The sequence below is a fragment of the Erpetoichthys calabaricus genome, chromosome 13, assembly GCF_900747795.2.
Source record: "Erpetoichthys calabaricus chromosome 13, fErpCal1.3, whole genome shotgun sequence".
Lineage (NCBI taxonomy): Eukaryota > Metazoa > Chordata > Cladistia > Polypteriformes > Polypteridae > Erpetoichthys > Erpetoichthys calabaricus.
Genome location: NC_041406.2, coordinates 136,679,464 through 136,687,486, shown reverse-complemented (window position 1 = coordinate 136,687,486; position 8,023 = coordinate 136,679,464).

Genomic DNA, 8,023 nt, shown 5'->3' with positions numbered 1-8,023 from the left:
CTTCCGTCTTTCCACATGGCCTGTTAGTCCCGAAATCAGCATAGTCACTCTTCTCTGAGCTTTCTCCAGCACTGCTATGTTTTGCTGTTTTTTTTTGTAATACAGAGACCGAAAATGAACACAGTAATCCAGGTGAGGCCTCACTAGTGTGTTACATAACTTAAGCATAACCTCCCTTGACTTATACTGCACACATTGTGATATATAGCCTAACATCCTGTTAGCTTTGTTGATTGCTTCTGTGCACTGTGTACATCTGGATGTAGATAGTGATAAGTCCATTATGACTCCTAGGTGCTTCTCATGAGGGGTACTTTCAAGTTTCAGAGCTCCTATTGTGTATTCAAATGTAACATTTATTCTTCCTACATGTAATACTTTATATTTACTTAAATTTCATCTGCCCAAGTCCTATGCTATCAAACTCCCTCTGTAACAATTGTTCTGATTCTAAATTATCTGCCCTTCCACTTAGTTTGGTATCATCTGCAAACTTAACTGTCTTATTGATTATATACTTGTCTGGATCATTAATGTATATTAAAAGGAGCAGCAGCCCCAGGGCAGGTCCCTGAGGGATATTACCGTTAACATAACTCAATTTCCGAAAATATTCCCCTCACCATTACACTTTGCTTCCTGTGTTTTAACCAATTTTGTACCCACCCTCAGACCATGCCTTGAATTCCCAATTCTTCCATGTGGTACCTTGTCAAATGTATTCTGAAAAAAAATATATATAATATGCATCTTTTTTATCATATGCTTTTGTTATTTCCTCATAGAACTCCAGCATATAAGTGAAACACAATCTTCCTTGCCTTCTTGACATGTTCTGCGCAATCTGTTCCTTAATAATGGCTTCCATTAATTTACATGTGGTGAATGTCAAGCATATTAGTCTGCTTAGATCAGCCAAATCATCCTTGTCATATAATGGGACAATATTTGCTAGTCTCCAGTCTTTAGTAATTTCCCCAGTATGCACAGAGTTTATATATGTGCTCCCTAACTTCCGTAAGCACTCAAGGATAAATGTAATCTGTTCTAGGTGATTTGTTAGATTTCAACCTATTTAATCCCAGCAGTACTTCTCCCTCTAGAATTTACCTGTTACTGAGTACCACCTTAGTACTGTACCTTTTTCTTCACATGTATACATTTTAATAAAGTGCAAGTTCAAAGCATTTGCTATTTCACTGTCTGTATATTCAAGCTCGCCTTTACTATTCCTAATAATTTTCACCTCCTCTTTGACAATTCTTTTACTACTAAATTATTGAAAGAATCTCTTTTTGTCATCTTTTACCTTTTGTGAAATATTTCTGTCCAACTGTCTTTAATGCTTTCCTAATATTCTTTTTAATCATTGCTCTCATGCTTTCATATGCCCTACAGCTAGTGCTTGACTTACTAGTCTTCTATGCCTTATACTGCTGTGTTTTCTTTTTATCTTCCTTTTAACTCCTTATTTATTCACCTCAGAGTTTCCTTTAATTTCTTACATCTTAACAATTTTGGCATGAACGTTTCTTTTATTATGTGTAAAACACTCTTAAACCTTCCTCAAACCTCCTCACCTGTCTCCACACTTAAAGGTTTATTTTACTTAGGGTTTGTTGAATACAGTGGTGTGAAAAACTATTTGCCCCCTTCCTGATTTCTTATTCTTTTGCATGTTTGTCACACAAAATGTTTCTGATCATCAAACACATTTAACCATTAGTCAAATATAACACAAGTAAACACAAAATGCAGTTTTTAAATGATGGTTTTTATTATTTAGGGAGAAAAAAAATCCAAACCTACATGGCCCTGTGTGAAAAAGTAATTGCCCCCTTGTTAAAAAATAACCTAACTGTGGTGTATCACACCTGAGTTCAATTTCCGTAGCCACCCCCAGGCCTGATTACTGCCACACCTGTTTCAATCAAGAAATCACTTAAATAGGAGCTGTCTGACACAGAGAAGTAGACCAAAAGCACCTCAAAAGCTAGACATCATGCCAAGATCCAAAGAAATTCAGGAACAAATGAGAACAGAAGTAATTGAGATCTATCAGTCTGGTAAAGGTTATAAAGCCATTTCTAAAGCTTTGGGACTCCAGCGAACCACAGTGAGAGCCATTATCCACAAATGGCAAAAACATGGAACAGTGGTGAACCTTCCCAGGAGTGGCCGGCCGACCAAAATTACCCCAAGAGCGCAGAGACGACTCATCCGAGAGGTCACAAAAGACCCCAGGACAACGTCTAAAGAACTGCAGGCCTCACTTGCCTCAATTAAGGTCAGTGTTCACGACTCCACCATAAGAAAGACACTGGGCAAAAACGGCCTGCATGGCAGATTTCCAAGACGCAAACCACTGTTAAGCAAAAAGAACATTAGGGCTCGTCTCAATTTTGCTAAGAAACATCTCAATGATTGCCAAGACTTTTGGGAAAATACCTTGTGGACTGATGAGTCAAAAGTTGAACTTTTTGGAAGGCAAATGTCCCGTTACATCTGGCGTAAAAGGAACACAGCATTTCAAAAAAAGAACATCATACTAACAGTAAAATATGGTGGTGGTAGTGTGATGGTCTGGGGTTGTTTTGCTGCTTCAGGACCTGGAAGCCTTGCTGTGATAGATGGAACCATGAATTCTACTGTCTACCAAAAAATCCTGAAGGAGAATGTCCGGCCATCTGTTCGTCAACTCAAGCTGAAGCGATCTTGGGTGCTGCAACAGGACAATGACCCAAAACACACCAGCAAATCCACCTCTGAATGGCTGAAGAAAAACAAAATGAAGACTTTGGAGTGGCCTAGTCAAAGTCCTGACCTGAATCCAATTGAGATGCTATGGCATGACCTTAAAAAGGCGGTTCATGCTAGAAAACCCTCAAATAAAGCTGAATTACAACAATTTTGCAAAGATGAGTGGGCCAAAATTCCTCCAGAGCGCTGTAAAAGACTCATTGCAAGTTATCGCAAACGCTTGATTGCAGTTATTGCTGCTAAGGGTGGCCCAACCAGTTATTAGGTTCAGGGGGCAATTACTTTTTCACACAGGGCCATGTAGGTTTGGATTTTTTTTTCTCCCTAAATAATAAAAATCACCATTTACAAACTGCATTTTGTGTTTACTTGTGTTATATTTGACTAATGGTTAAATGTGTTTGATGATCAGAAACATTTTGTGTGACAAACATGCAAAAGAATAAGAAATCAGGAAGGGGGCAAATAGTTTTTCACACCACTGTATGTACAAAGTTTGCCCTACTTAAATTAAATGTTACTTTTTTTTTTTGTTTTAGAATATGTACTCTGCCAAAACACTATGACCTCTATTATACTATGGTCCGCAGATCCTAACGGTTAAATCACCTTTACCCCCTCAATACAGTCCTGCGTTTTTACAGAATCTAGGCAGACGTAGATTCTAGATGTAAATCTAACTATTGTCTGCATTAGGTTCTAAAACACACTCTTGATATAAGACCTTGATCTCAAATTCCACCATGTCAGATCCAAACATTCTCTCTAAGCCATGTTTCACATTCTAAATGAAGAAATGTTTCACATAAATTCTACTTTACATAAATGGTGAATCCCCCACCTTTTTGGTTTTGCCTGTCTTTCCTAATTTATGTGTACCCATTTATGTTATAGTCCTGACAATTTTTACATGCAAACTATCAGAGACCAAAAATTCACTTTTGAAGAGCAGACTAGGAGTGACAGAGACTATGATCTTCACCAAGAATCATTCTATTTCCTACAATTTTATTCTGGTGAACTGCAATCAGTTTTTGGCTATCAGTCTATATTTTAGTTTCTTTTAGTTTTCTTCCTTGCTTATTTTTTTCTTTTTGTTGTTATTCAGCTGGTCTTAATGATTATTAGAAAACCATGTAACAAATTCAGGACCCCTATTGGTTTTGGTTTTTTAAAATTTCCTTTTAAGTTTTGCTTCTGCATACAATTAGCATATAAAACCAATATGAGTAACAATCCATCCATCCATTTTCCAACCCGCTGAATCCGAACACAGGGTCACGGGGGTCTGCTGGAGCCAATCCCAGCCAACACAGGGCACAAGGCAGGAACCAATCCTGGGCAGGGTGCCAACCCACTGCAGGACACACACAAACACACCAAGCACACACTAGGGCCAATTTAGAATCGCCAATCCACCTAACCAGCATGTCTTTGGACTGTGGGAGGAAACCGGGGCACCCGGAGGAAACCCACGCAGACACGGGGAGAACATGCAAACTCCACGCAGGGAGGACCCGGGAAGCGAACCCAGGTCCCCAGATCCCTCAACTGCGAGGCAGCAGCGCTACCCACTGCACCACCGTGCCGCCCATGAGTAACAATATGATCTTCAAATTTATCAGTTTATTATAACCTTCTTCTTCCTCTTCAGCTTTTCCCACTTCAATGTTGGGTTGTTGTGCTTGATTGACCTTCTACAAACAGCTCATTCCTGCACCTTCTTGCCAGATCTTTTTTTACTTTATTCATCTACCTCACTTTGGCCTCCCTTTGCACTTTATCTTGTCCTGTACTTCCATTCCTATCACTCGTTTGTCACCATAATCATTGTCTCTCCTTATCACATGTCCATACCACTTCAACCTACTTTCCTGTACTTTCTTAGATATCTCTTCCAATTTTGTTGCAACTTTGATTGTTTCATTTCTTATTCTGTCCTTTTTTTTATGTCAACATCCTTACTTCTGCCATATCTAACTTCTTCACCTGTGCTAACTTTACTGCCCATGTCTAAGCACTATACATCATTGCTGGTCTTACCACTGTCTTAAAAACCTTGCCTTTAACCTTCTCCTTAATTCTTCAATCACACAATACTCCTGATACTGTCTTCCAATTGTCCCATCCATACTGCACTCTATGGGTTATCTCTGCATCTAGTTTTCAATCTCAGGCTACCACTGATCCAGATATTTAAATGTGTTCACTCTTTTCAATAGCTGTCTCTGCAGGCTAACTTCCAAATACTAATCACCACTTAATTTCATATATTGTATTATTGTGTTAAAATAACTTTAAATCATCTGGGTTAGTATTTGGATTTCCTTTCTGTACCTGTCTAAGATTATCTTTTTATTCTAATGCTGCAAGTAAAAAATATGAGCTTTCTAATGGTAGATTTCACATGAATGCCACTCTAACTGGTAGTTCCTAACAGGACAATTCAAAGAAACCAAATTAGTAGAGTTGTGATGTAGCATTGACTTTTCACCTCATTTCAAAGAATTAAGTAAAAATTTAATAAGTGGGTCAGCTGGAAATTACATTTTATTTTCACTCTGTGGTAAGATTGATGCAATTTATATGTATGATATATTTAGTTTGATTTTTAATTTTTTTAAAAATGGGAATTAAATTTCATTTGCTTTTGTTGCAAAATGAGGGGTAACCTTGCATCTATCCCAAAATGTTAGAAATTCAGAAATTTCCTGTAGCACAAGACCACAGCATAAAGCTTTGCAAATTTAAATCTCAATATCATTCATTCTGCTTTTCTGCATTCTAGACAGGCTTACATAAATTAGCACATACATACCTGCTTAGTCTTGTGCATTTCCAGTGCTTATCACGTGCATATCCAGTGCGTATTAACAAAACAGCATAAAAGAAGATGTACAAGTAAAGTAAAAGGGAAAGAGTGTCTGTTCCCTGCGGTGGGTTGGCACCCTGCCCAGGATTGTTTCCTGCCTTGTGCCCTGTGTTGGCTGGGATTGGCTCCAGCAGACCCCCGTGACCCTGTGTTCGGATTCAGTGGGTTGGAAAATGGATGGATGGATACCTGCTGAGTCTTGTGCATTTCCAGTGCTTATCACCAGTATTAACAAAACAGCATAAAAGAAGATGTACAAGTAAAGTAAAAGGGAAAGAGTGTCTGTTCCCTGCGGTGGGCTGGTTGCCCTGCCCGGGGTTTATTCCTGCCTTGCTCCCTGTGTTGGCTGGGATTGGCTCCCGCAGACCCCCATGACCCTGTGTTAGAATATAGTGGGTTGGAAAATGACCTCAAGATGATTTTAAGAAGTGCATAGACTGCAAAATTGTAGATTCAGTACATTATTCACTGTTGTTTTCTCATTTCAGTATACATGATGAGAAACTCTTATTTAACATATAACAGCTAATTTTCAAATAAGGTAATTTTCAAAAGATCATAAGATACTGAGCTGTAATAATTAATCATTTAAAATCCATTAAGCTTAATCAAAAGAAAGCTTATAAATTACATGCCACCTTGTCATTTTAGTTGCAGCTTCCTATAAAATTTACAGACAAGTCATGCAATGCAGTTAGCATCCTAATTACCCAAGGTGTTTACCAAAACATTACCCAGCTCTGGAGGATGACTGTGGTTCTAGGCTTTCATCCCAAACCTTTTTGTTGTTAATTGAAAGTTATAAAGAAGTAGCCAGACTCCTTCAACTTTATGTCTACTGTCTTAGAATGTAATAATAATGCAGCTTTACTAAAACCATTATCGTTCTTATAGGTTAGTTACTCTGTTCAGCCTCAATTTGTTTTTGTTTTTTTTTAATTTTGCTACGCTTAGGTTCACTTAACCAGAATGTAAATATAAAACTCAGATTAGGCGTAATCAACAGCTTGCATCACTGTTAAGCCAGCTTGTGTTCATCATAATGTAGAACTTTAATAAAATATTTCACTTGATGGATTTCTGCTGCTGTGGGCTGGCGCCCTGCCCGGCTTTTGTTTCCTGCCTTGCGCCCAGTGTTGGCTGGGATTGACTCCAGCAGACCCCCGTGACCCTGTAGTTAGGATATAGCGGGTTGGATAATGGATGGATGGATGGATGGATTTCTGATTAATCCACTATTAGGCCATTATTCGTCCTTTCTGGTGAATCAGTTCAAAGGTTTAGTTTACGTTTTCACTTTTGTTTGTAATTTGCCTTACTTGGCTATCATATATTCAATGTGTAATAATAATAAGCACATAAACATCAAGCGCTTTCGTATAACGATGTTCAGATGTTGACGCCCACTTCACTAATAGTAAATTTTAGTTTATTTTTAATGAAACGAAAAAAATTGATTTTGGTTTTAAGAGAGAAAAAAGGTTTTATATATTTGCCCGATAAATGACTTGTTCCTTAAGCCAGTGAACATTACTACTATAAATGTGTGATTAAACTTGTTTTTTTTTAACCAATAGAATATATAAATTTAATTCTTCTGTTATGCAGTCCTTTTCTATTCTGAATTTTACATGCTTTCACTTTACATGGCATGTGTGCGAAATGGAGCGCGCTGCTATTATGTTGGACTTACAAGTCAAATGTACATTGGAGGCAGTCTTTGAAAAGGTAAATTATTCTGAACTTACTTTTACATTATATCTAACTCTGTCCACCTATTATATCTATTTATCAATCATTTTTCAAACTAATCCTCATAGTCATTTCGACAACTTAAATATTGTTTTCCATTTCTGATTCATACTTATTTAAAATTAGAGTTCACTAAAATTAAACTCTGGATTTAATTATTAAATGATATTAATAAACTGTTCTCCGTCATCTATATGTATTTATCCTCAGTCAAAGTCACGTGAAAGATTAAGTTTTTGGTGTGACATACAAGCCAGTATGAAGCACTGACTGGACGGGATTCAAGTCTATACCACTGCTTTTTGGGAATATGTCCGGCTGATAAAACAGAAAACTAATAATAAAAACTGCACCAAACCATTGACACAGGTGCACAACTGTAGAATATAAAACAATGGGAGCTGCATACACTTACTTGATCACATTGACGTCTCTGGGGGTATGGCCAGTTGTTTATGATTTCATAAAGTGCGTTTTATCACTCTTCACATACAATGTAAAAGATACTAATAAATAAAAATAACATTCAATATCTTAGTAACTGTCTAAGAAAAAAAACAAAATCAATGTTGTTTAAAACTGCATGTCACAGTAAAAGAAAATAACCCATTACTTGAATGAAATAATAATCATCATCAT